Below are 11,579 nucleotides of genomic sequence, written 5' to 3' on the forward strand. Positions count from 1 at the left end.
TTGAAACATTTCAGGTGCATAGTTCAACCCGAATGGAACGCGATTAAATTTAAAACGCCCAAATGTTGTCGTATATGTCGCAAGGTTTGAACTGTCCTCGTCCAATTCCATATGCCAAAATCCAATGCTCGGGTTGATGTAAACGTTCAGTGGTTTTGGGTCCAAGGAAATACGAAGCCTACCATTTGGTTTTTCTACGATTTATAGGTTATTAATCCAATCCGTTGGGTAGTCGGCAGGCGAGATGATCTTGTCTCGGACCATTGTATGCAGTTCACAAATCTTTTCCTTGTAATACAAGCGATGTCACCAGCGTCCATAAGTTTGATGAGATTAAATCGAACACAAGTATCAAATCCGAGAATTGGTTCAACTTCATCAACAAAAATAAATTCCGTCGAATGTTTAGTTCGTAGGGTCAAATCAAAACATTCCAATTTAACAATTCCGTGAATACTAATTTTATTGTTACTATAATCGAAAACAGAGAAATCATTTTGCCGACCAAGAGTTTTAATATTCAATTTCCTAATTAGTTTCGCCGGCACACAATTTACATCAGCTCCAGTATCAATTTGGAATTCTACTATTTCACCCCTTATGCTATATGTCTTGGTCCATTTTCCATTTTCCTTCGAATTTATTCTATAAATGGATTTCATACAACTAAGCAATTTCCAAAAGCGTTACCACTGTCAACCAAATTACCTGTGAGATCACTCCAGTTAAGTCCAGCGACGCTCTTATTTTCCGATGGTTTTTTGTTGTCTGAGAAATCTGCTGGTTTCCCCTTTGATTTGCGACACATGGCTTGAAAGTATCCCTTTATTGGCAAATAGCTTATTTTGCCTTACATACCATATTATGCTTTGGATCCTGTGGTTTAGCGCAATTAAGCAAAAACGTTTTGTTGTGTTGATCGCATCCACCTCGTGTGACGATGATACCGTAGCAACCAATAGTTTTTTTGAATCCATGATTCCTTTGCTGACATTGGCCGATTCAAACGTTTTTGCAATATCAATAACCCGTTCAACTTTCGTCCCGACCGTCCAACAATTTTAATTGTAATTCTTTGTCGAACACACCGGTTATGATTTGATCACACAGCATTCCGTTTTCATATGAGGCTCCATATGTGTATCGGTACTCGCAACGCTCCAACTGAGTGCGTAGTTTCAAAAATTCATTAATGCTTCTCTTTTTGAACCAAATTATTAAATCGATACGATTCCATTGCCACATTCTTTTGTGGCAAACACTGCTCATCGAATTTCTTCAAGACCTCAGAAAATGTGCGTTCTTGAATGTTCTTCTAAAACACGTTCTGGTTGACCATCAGCTGCCGGAATTGTACGATTTACAGTGACTGTTCCCAACAATGAGTTTTCTGAGCCATCACTTGAGTAAAATGTGTTGTATATATTCGCACCCTTTGTGCCAATCAACCACAAAAATATGGCAATTTTCGTTGGCTCCGGTTGAGCGTTCTTGCTGTTTGTGAAGAATATTTCAACGTAGTCAGTTTAGTGTTTGGACAGAATTGAATTTTATTGGAAAATACTTTCCCGTTTATACAAAATTTCTTGCATGACAAATACCTATTTACACTAATACTTACAAACTAAAAGTACATAGATTCATAATGCATAACTAATAGTCAGCATATTATTACAGTGACCTATTTATTTATACATGTAAGTAGACACATATAAATAGTTTGACAGTCAATAGGACTAACAGACAAATATGTCGATCAGCGTGACTGATCGATAAGTGTGTTGGTAAATGTGACGGATTGGCAAATGTAAACAGAAATGTGTCGTGTGTGTCGGCATGCATATATGATGTTGAACTCCTGCTGAGTTGAAGTAATTATGTAGGTCTGTATGACTTGATTACGTGTGTGCTCAATATGTGTATATGTATATTGTACCTTCAAAAATGCATTGAAAGTGAAACGCATTTCATCAGCTGTTTTTGGTGTTGGGTAGTTTTGAACTGTTTCGAATTTGCTTGGGTCGGGTAATATTCCCTTGCTTGTACATTTATGTCCTAAATAAGTTATTTCCTGGCTGAAAAATACGCATTTATTTGGATGTAGTTTTAGGTTGTATTTTCTACAGGTGGAGAATACGTCTCTTAAGTTTTTTAACATATTGACAAATTTTGGAAAGTTTTTGTTAATCATATGCTTTTTAGAACAACCTAATACGACTAAATCATCCATATAGAGAAATGCTTGAGAGTTTGTGGCCTGCGAATGCTAGTGTCATCATTCTTTGGAATGGATTAGGTGCTACCTTTAATCCATAGGGTAGTCTTTTGAATCTATATGTGCCGTTTTCGGCTGTGAACGGGGTGATAATCCCAAGAGTCTAGGTGTAATTCTATTTGATGATAGCCTGACATAAGATCTAGACATGAAAAATATTTTGCTCTTTCAAGATCTAGAATATCATCAATTCTTTAGAGTATCCTCCTTCATGTGTAATTTTTGTTTGTAAAAATTATTACAAGAAACTGGTTCTGTTTCTAGTGCAAATATGTCTATGAATTCTGTCCATAACGATGTTAACTGAGAATTGACAAATTTTGGAAAGTTTTTTGTTAATCTTTTTAATATTTCTTTATCATTGCTATTTCTATTGTGTGTGGTTGTTTCAATTAGTGTATAGTCGTCTAAATTTTCAGTATTAATGTCGTAATTTTGAATAGTTGTGTTTTTATTTGTTGTGTTCATAATTCTAACAAAAGTTTGATCTTTATTTGTGATTGTGTTCGCTACGAAAATGCCTTGAGATAATTGTTTATGGGGTATGAAAATATTTTTATTATCGGTGTTTACTCTAACTTGTCTAATGACTTCAGACCTAGCAGGGATCAGTGGCGTAACAATAGGGTGGCATTAGTGGCAAAATGCCACGGGCCCCGACCCAAGAGGGCCCTGGGCCAACAGGCCGCGAGCTCAAGAATTTTTTTTTTATATTGTACATGAGTAATTTATTTTATGTGAAATGTATATTTTTATAAATTCTGCTTAAAGTCCAATCAATAAATCGTTAAGCATTTCAACCGAACTTATTCATTTTTAGGGAACACGCGTGACGAGTAATTTTACTTACTTATGACCGTCAAAAACCCGTCAATCAAAATACCCATAATTGCAGGTTCTTATTCATTTTAAAATGCATCCATTGGTTTCTACATATTGTGGAGCGGAACGTTGGTAGCGCGGGTGAGCATTAATAATCGGGGAATTCCCCAATTAGTTTTTTTTTTCGTCTCGCTACTGCGAGGGTGAGTTGGTCACATGATAGAAAAAGAGAAGGTGGCGCTGAAGCAGTCAAGTGTGACGTAGATGCGCAGAACGAAGCAATTTTGAACTCGTGAATGTACAATCTTCTGTGTGTGATTTCTGAGTTGGCCACACTATGTTAGGGGAATCCCGGATTTGATATTTTTTTATGAGGGCTTCACTGACTGCGTATTCTTTGTGCGATTATTCTAACGATTGGTGATTTGTATGTTTGATTTTGTTATTTTATTGAATATGAAAATAGTGGCAAATTAAAGTTTATTGTGAAAGTTAAATACTGAAATGTCTAGTTCCAGAAAATATTTAAGTGGGAGCGAAAAACGAAAGAGAAAGGAGACTTAAGAAAAAAATAAAAAGCTACCTAAAATTAGTCAGTACTTGAAAAATGATGACTTAAATAATAAAAAATGGATTGAGCAGAAAAGAAGAATCGGAGCTTACTGAAAGTACACCAGTTTTATCAGATGCAGCGCCGAACATCAGTGAATGTCCAGAGCCAGAACAACCACAACAAGGTACCGGCAAAAATCATAGTGAATTATATTCTAGCATGAAGAACATTGTATCTTCTCCATATGTTACTGATAAGGGTAATTTAAAAGAAGGTACTAATAAAGTGAAAAGGTTCGTGATTGAAAACGGACCTTGCAAACCTAATGGCCTTTTCTTAAAAGATAGTAACAATAGATCTTTTATAGAAAAAATTACTATATTGTTTCCAAGTCTGGCGTCAAGCTTGAACGTACATGGCTTTCCTATTCTTTAATACTTCAAATTGCGTATTGTCAACTGTGTTGGTTATTCGCAAATCGGGCATCTAAGAATATACAAAATGTTTGGATTGAGGGCTATGACGACTGGAAACATATTGTAGATGGCAAAGACACGAGACATCAAAAATTCATCTGTATTCCTGTCTTACGTATCAACAGTGGCGAATACATGAAACACTCGATGAAGAGCAAGAGTCTATGATCAAAAAAGAAAAATCCTTTTGCCGACAAGTACTTTCTAGGCTCCCTGATGTTACTCTGACACTTACAACATGTAATTTAGCCTTTCGTGGCCACAGAGAAAACGCAGATAGCAGCGATCCAAGCTCCAAAGGAAACTTTTTGAGTACTGTTGAGTTATTAGGAAAATACGATCCGATTTTGCAAGAATTGTTAAATAAACCAAAGGGTCAAATAAAATACTTAAGTCCGACAATACAAAATGATCTAATTTCTGTCCTGGCTTTAAAATTAGAAAATGTACTTATAAATGAAATAAATGAAGCACCATTCTACTCTATCATATTCGATACAACGCAAGATATTTCAAAAATTTATCAAATGTGTGAACTTAACCGTTATTGTATGATCGAAAAAGATTGTAATGGGATCCCTAAGGCACTTGTCATTAAACAAACATTTTTGGGATTTCATGAAGTTAAGGATCAAACTGCCTTAGCAATGTCCAAGCAAATTATTAAATCCATACATGACAAAAACATTCCTCTAAATAAATGTCGAGGACAAGGATATGATGGTGCTAACACAATGAAAAGGACTTAGGACGGAGTTCAAAAACTCATAAAAGATGTTGAGCCAAATGCCGTATATGTTCACTGTGCTGCTCATAATTTAAATCTAGTAGGTACTCAATGATGCAGTGAGAGAGGTTATTGATATGCAAAATTTTTTTTGAAACAATTCAACAAATTTATAATTTTTTTGGGCATAGTATCAAAAGATGGAATATTTTATCAAGTTTGATATCTAATGAAGAAAGTGAGTCTTCAAATTCAATAACATTGAAAACATTAAACCCTACTAGATGGACAAGACGTTATGATGCCGTTTTTGCTTTAAAAGTTCGGTTTGTTGAAGTGCAAAAAGCGCTAGCGGAAACACTCCTGTTAAATTGCAAATCAGATGAAAGAAATGAAGCTGTTTCACTCAAAAAGAAGATCGAGAACTACAATTTTGTTATGTTACTGGTTTTCCATTGTAAGATCTTACTTACTTTCGATACATCCTCTAAAGCATTTCAGTCTAAAGCCACCGATCTTTCAAATGCCGCAAAACGTTTGAAAATCTGCCTAGAAGTATTGGAAAGGTATCGACATGAATTTGAAAATTTGAAGATGGAAGCAAATAGTGTAGCTGAAAAATGGTCCATCACCCCTGAATTTTCTAATACTCGTCAGAGGAAGGTAAAACGCCATTTTTACGAGCTCTGCGAAGATGAGCGCCTCCAATATCCGGAAAGTTTGTTCAGAGTGAATATATTTTATCGAGTATTGGACATAATTATAAACCAACTGAAATCGCGTTTCATTCCAATGAATGAAATTGTTTCAAATTTCAATGTTTTACAGCCTTCCACGTTAAAAGTTTTAAATGACTTAAAAAATGCTCTAGATTTATAAAAAAGACATATCTGAATCATTTGGCAGAGAAATTCTAAGTTTTCGATCCACCTTCAGAGACGAAATAGAAAAATTGTCGTGTATTAGAGACCTTTTAGATTTATTAATAATAAAAAAATATTTTATGTCTTGCAGCTTTCCTGAAGTATGCATTGCAATAATGCTATTTCTGACAATTCCTGTGACTACAGCTAGTGCTGAACGATCATTTTCAAAACTAAAATTGATAAAGACTTATTTAAGAAACACTATGAGACAGGTTATGTAACTTGGCTATTATGTCTATTGAAAATTCTATGGCCCGATATCTAAACTTCGATGATGTTATAGACACTTTTGCGGAACAGAAACCTCGAAAAAAAATTTTTCTTAATAAATAACTTATTGAAATTAAATTGTTTTGTTTATTAAAATTATCTGTTGAAATAAAATGTGTTTCTTTTAATCAAACTGTTAGATTTTAAAAGAGGGCTCCAAATTTTTTAAAGGGCTCAGATTTGTACAGAGCCCCACGACTTTGTCTTGGCGTTCCGATATACCGCCCACCCCATCCCCCATCCCCATCCTCCTTTTTTCTCGTCTACAAAAAGGGTCAGTTGGGCACCCGTAGGGGTAGATTGAACATTTTACTTTGACTTTTTATTAGGGTGTAAATTTGTATGTACATACTTACATATATTCTTATTTCGGAACGGGCAAATTACATTTATAGGTGCAATTGATTGGCCCTGCGTAAGGGTATCTTATGTCCAGACGTGTCGTCAGCAGTTTTGACGAATGTGGGAATAGTGTTTGTAACGTAGCAAATATTACGCCACAATATATATTTCCCATTTAGCGCCCACCCCTAACATTATATTTTCCATTTACTGCCCACCCCTAGTATTGTATGTACCGACATACATATACACACATACATACTGGACCAACAACCAACGCGCAAGCTCAAGGCAAGCCAGCGATGGTGAACGCACAATGCTTGGGAATTTTCATTTGTGGCGCGACAATGCGAGCATAATTCCCAATGAGTTCATAGACAGGCACACTCCACCTTAGGTAAGTGAAGTGCGTGCCGGCCACCATTGGCGGTTGACAAGGGGTGTCCTTTGGGTTAGGAGGATGCGATCAGTTCCACCGATGGTACGCCCCCTGCCTATCGGACGCCCTGCCGGTTTTCCTACATATCCGGTGAGTAAGAGGGGATTTACACCCCTTATTAATCACTGGAAAGGTAATGCACGAGCAGACTTCTCGGGTAGGAAGGAAACCCGTCCCAATGCCAGTGGCGGGGCGGATTCTCCCACTACCCTGGCAGACTGCCCGAGCCAATATAAATACATATGTCCTAGGGACTCCCTTTGGGTCAACGGGTGGTCGGTGCTGCGATAGTATTCCCCCCCCCCCCTAATTGGCAGTCCTAACATTTGGTCATCATCTCCTCTGAGTAAGACGGGGCCACCCCCCCCCCCTATCACTCAGAAGAGAAGGGTAATGAACGGATATACGGCGCAGGTAAGAGGGGAACGTCCCAACGACCTGCACTATACATTTTATTTCATTGCAATCAACAACATAATGCTAGATCCAAGAGCTTTGTGACCATAACTAGGTTCACAACGTTTGGTTGGTGAAAGACAGAGGCTTATCCTATGTCAAAATATAGTACCATTTTTGGTCGCATCCACTTATATTTGTTTGTTCAGCTTGAATTAAAGGAAAGTCTTCACTATGTTTAGTAAAATTTTATATGGAAACATCCTACAATTTTGTATTTTATACTAATACAATAAAGCAAACATTTGGTCCTTTTTCGATGAATTTTGGTCCCAAATTTAAACATGGTGTTGCAACCGTATTCGCTTTATCGAAAATGTCTCACTTGTAGATACGAGGTTAACGAATAAACGGGACGACGTGTATAGACATATATGCATGATAAGTTTCTATATAGGTAGGAATATTGTAATTTATTCTGTAAAAGTACATAATGTTAATAAATATGTATAGCAAGAGGCAACACTTTTTTACTGTTATCTTTACTTATTTGCGCTTACAATTCTTTATTTTTCAATTTTGCCTTTTTCTAAACAACAGCTGTTGTGTGGTTATTTCGATGTAACCACCTACTTTTTTGGGTAAAAAATTATCCGGCTACTTTCGCGGGTAGAATACCAAAAGGGTTAAAAGTTGCCACATGATTTCATTACCGTGGTGAAGAATGTTGTTACCAAACTAGAATCGGGGCGTTAGATGCATTTCTTTTCTTATTTTTTAAACCCTTTCCCAATTTGAGTTTTGCTTTCATCGCATTTGTAACGAACCAAGCGTTTGATCGTTCTTTGAAATCACTGTCCTTAGATGTTACACGTTGCCAGGCTTTCTCAGATAAAACTTTATCAGCCTGGTGTCTTTTATTTATATCTTTCCATTGGGAATATGCAAATACAGGCTGCATCTAAAGGATTTACAACCTTATCTCCTCTTTGTAACCGTTGACGGAGTTTCGTTCCAGGACCACAAAATTGATATCCGGGTAAATGATAGCACTCCCCAAAGCCTTCGGGGAGCAACCTTATCGCTACAACAACAACAACAATGGGTAAATGAACCTCAATAGATAAAGAATTAATCAAACCATTTACAAAACCCTGTCCAACCTTTTTACGTATTCGTCCCATTAGGTGTTTTTTTTTGTCTTCTTAATAATAATAATGAGAGTGAGTGTGGGTGAGTTATAATTAAATGATGACTTAATTATAAAAGCGGTGGTTTATATTGCTATAAATCTAGTAAACAAAATGAAAGTTGTTAAACAATGTCTCCAACTTAAGGTTAATAATGCCGACAATTGTATAAATGTTAAAAATGTTACTAGACATAGTCCCCTTTTACCAAATTCCATACGAGCGCTGATTGTGGGACCGTCGAACTGTGGAAAAACTAACGTTATGCTCAGTTTAATTGAAAACCCAAACGGGCTTAATTTCCGAAATATATACATTTATTCAAAATCATTATATCTATCTAAAAGGGCTTATTGATCCGATAAAAGTAATAAATCTTTATACATTTAGCGAAAATGTTGATGTCATCAAACCCGATGAAGCTAAACCGGACTCAATTTTTATATTCGATGATGTAATATGTGGAAAAGTACAGTACGAGATTATTTTTGTATGGGCTGTCATAAGATTCTTTCTATTTATTGCAAACTTATACAAAAATTCCTAAACACTTAATTCGTGATAATGCAAACATGATTATTGTGTTCAAGCAAGATGAAATGAATCTTAAGCATATCTATAATGATCATGTTATTGGAGATATGACATATAAAATATTTTTAAAAATATGTATAGTCTTGGAGAAATAAATACGGGTTTGTTGTATAAGTAAAGATGATCCTATAAATAAAGGCCGATATTGAAAGGGGTTCGATAATTTTATACAGCTATAAAACATCTATAAAAGACATATACCACAACATATTCTTATCAGATACACATCTGATAGGTAACAGATTCTTATCAGATACACAGCTGGTAGGCAACAGATTTTTTTCGATCGCTCATTAAAAAATGTCAAATCATCATATGACTGTATTAGCAAGTCTGGTTAAGACCAGGAAGGTGTTAAAAGAAGAACTTAAAGAAATGAAATTGGCAGAATTGGATAGAATCTACTGGTTGGAGGAGACATTTTTTTTGTTTGTTTTCAATTTGTATGGCCGAGAACTCCACTCATATGGCAAGGGTAATCAAAACATTAGGGGAACTCATTTAAGCACATAAATTTATATGGTGTAAAATTATATGCGTTTACACACATTGTTATATGAACGCACCTAGTAATATGCCTTATAAACTTAATTGTCGATCAGCTGTTTTATTGTCATAATTATTATTATATAAAAAATGCCAAGATTAAGCGAAAAATTAAAACTAAAAAGTATTTGCAAATACATGTATACTTGTAAATGACTTGCTGATGTTGGAGATTTCTGATGAAAATGACGGTAATATTTGTGCTTTTGGCCAGATGATTGGTATAATAACCATTTCCATTGCAGAGAATAAAAAAAGGAAAGAGGACGAAATTTGGGAGGATTTCACTGTTGCTATGGTTGCATTCACTGAGATAAGGTATGGGTGTGACTTTGTTCACCATTCCGTCCCTAAATCTCACCAGTTTTTGCACGACGTATGGCCTGACTTGGACGAAAGAAGGTTTCGAACAATTTCCCGTGTTAGCCGCTCAACGTTCCAATTGTTGTATGACTTGATAAAGGACGACGAAATATTCAACGGTCCGCGCTCTTGCAAGCATTTCTCGTTACAAACATAACTTTTAGTTGTTTTATATCGCCTGGGCTCAAGTGGGGAGGGTGCCACGATAAGCAAAATTGCGAGTTTGTTTGGTGTTAGCGATGGCGGAGTAATACAGATAGAACTTAAATTTTTTTTAAATAATAATTAATACCAAATCTTTATATAGAACATGACGAATATAATATTTCCAGCCATTTTAAAGCTGAGACAGCAGTTTGTGTACTGGCCAGACCGTGCTGAGTGTCAAAGTTTAGTAGCTGAAACTTTTCACGAGTTGCCCCACTGTATTGGCTATGTCGACGGCACTGAAATAAAGTTAGCCGAGAAACCGCTTGACGATCCGCAAGCTTACTTTTCTAGGAAGCATGTGTATTCGTTGAACGCGCAATCTGTGTGCGACTATAAGCTACGAATCTGTCATTTGGTGCTGGGCTTCCCCGGAAGTGTCCACGATGCCAGAATATCCAGCATTGTAGTTTAGTGACCCAAGCTTCAAGCTTCTTTACAGGTGCGCGATGGCTGGCAGGCGACAGTGCTTATAAATTAACAAGTACTGTTATAACCCCCTTCAGATCCACCTCTACAGAAACGACTTCTCATCAGCCAAATGCATTTAACCGACAATTCAGCCAATACCGAATAAGAATTGAGCATTTTTATGGTGTATTAAAGGAACACTTTAACAGTTTACAAGAGCTCAGAGTAACGTTGCGGAATGATGAGTCGGTTAAATTGGCTTGTAGGTGGATATTAGTATGTGGAATTCTACACAACATTGTAATACAGCAACAAGACGATAACATTGACATAACCGACATAACTGGACGTGATTTTGGTGGCCAGGATGAAGAGGGGCCTGAGACACCAAACTGGTTTACCAACGAGGGTGAAGGAAAACGGCGTGCTATTCTAGCTTTTATGCAAGCATCGGATTAACAGAACCACACATTTCTATCCTTATCCCTCTCCCTACACCTATAACCATACCAACCCCTCGACTTCCCCCTTCCCTCTTTATTCCTTTCACTTACTCTCTCGGTCTTCTTCCGTTTCACACTCCCAATTTTTTTCTCCGTCCTTTCTCTACCTCCGGCTTTTCCACTGCCTCTGTTTCTTATCCTATCCTTATGCCTACTCCTGTTCTAATTTTTATTTCTATTTCCCTCCTCTCTCCAAAAATCGTACATTCATCTTTATTTATATGTTTGGAAAACTCAACAATCCATTTTGTAATTATCCATATTTATTCATTTTATATTTTTATAATTAATTACATTTGAATTCACTTTTATTTTGTAATAAAAAAAATTTTAATTAAAGAAACGAAAATCTTAAAATAATTTATTAAACAAAAATATGTTTGCACTGAAATTTTTAGTTTCTTTAAAAAGTGCTGATGAATGAATGAAGATTTATTGCCTTTAATATTAATTAACTAATTAAGTAATTCATTTTCTAACCATTTTTATTACGCTAAAAAACAAACAAAATCATTTTACTCACTTATTTTTTGTTCAAC

General features: G+C 36.0%; 1 pseudogene; it reads left to right on the forward strand.

Annotated features, from left to right (window-relative positions):
- The first annotated feature begins 9,646 nt into the window (after positions 1-9,646).
- On the forward strand, positions 9,647-10,996 carry LOC137254241 (uncharacterized; annotated as a pseudogene).
- Positions 10,997-11,579: the final 583 nt, after the last annotated feature.

Source organism: Eurosta solidaginis, chromosome 5 (genome assembly GCF_040869045.1).
Source record: "Eurosta solidaginis isolate ZX-2024a chromosome 5, ASM4086904v1, whole genome shotgun sequence".
Taxonomy (NCBI): domain Eukaryota; kingdom Metazoa; phylum Arthropoda; class Insecta; order Diptera; family Tephritidae; genus Eurosta; species Eurosta solidaginis.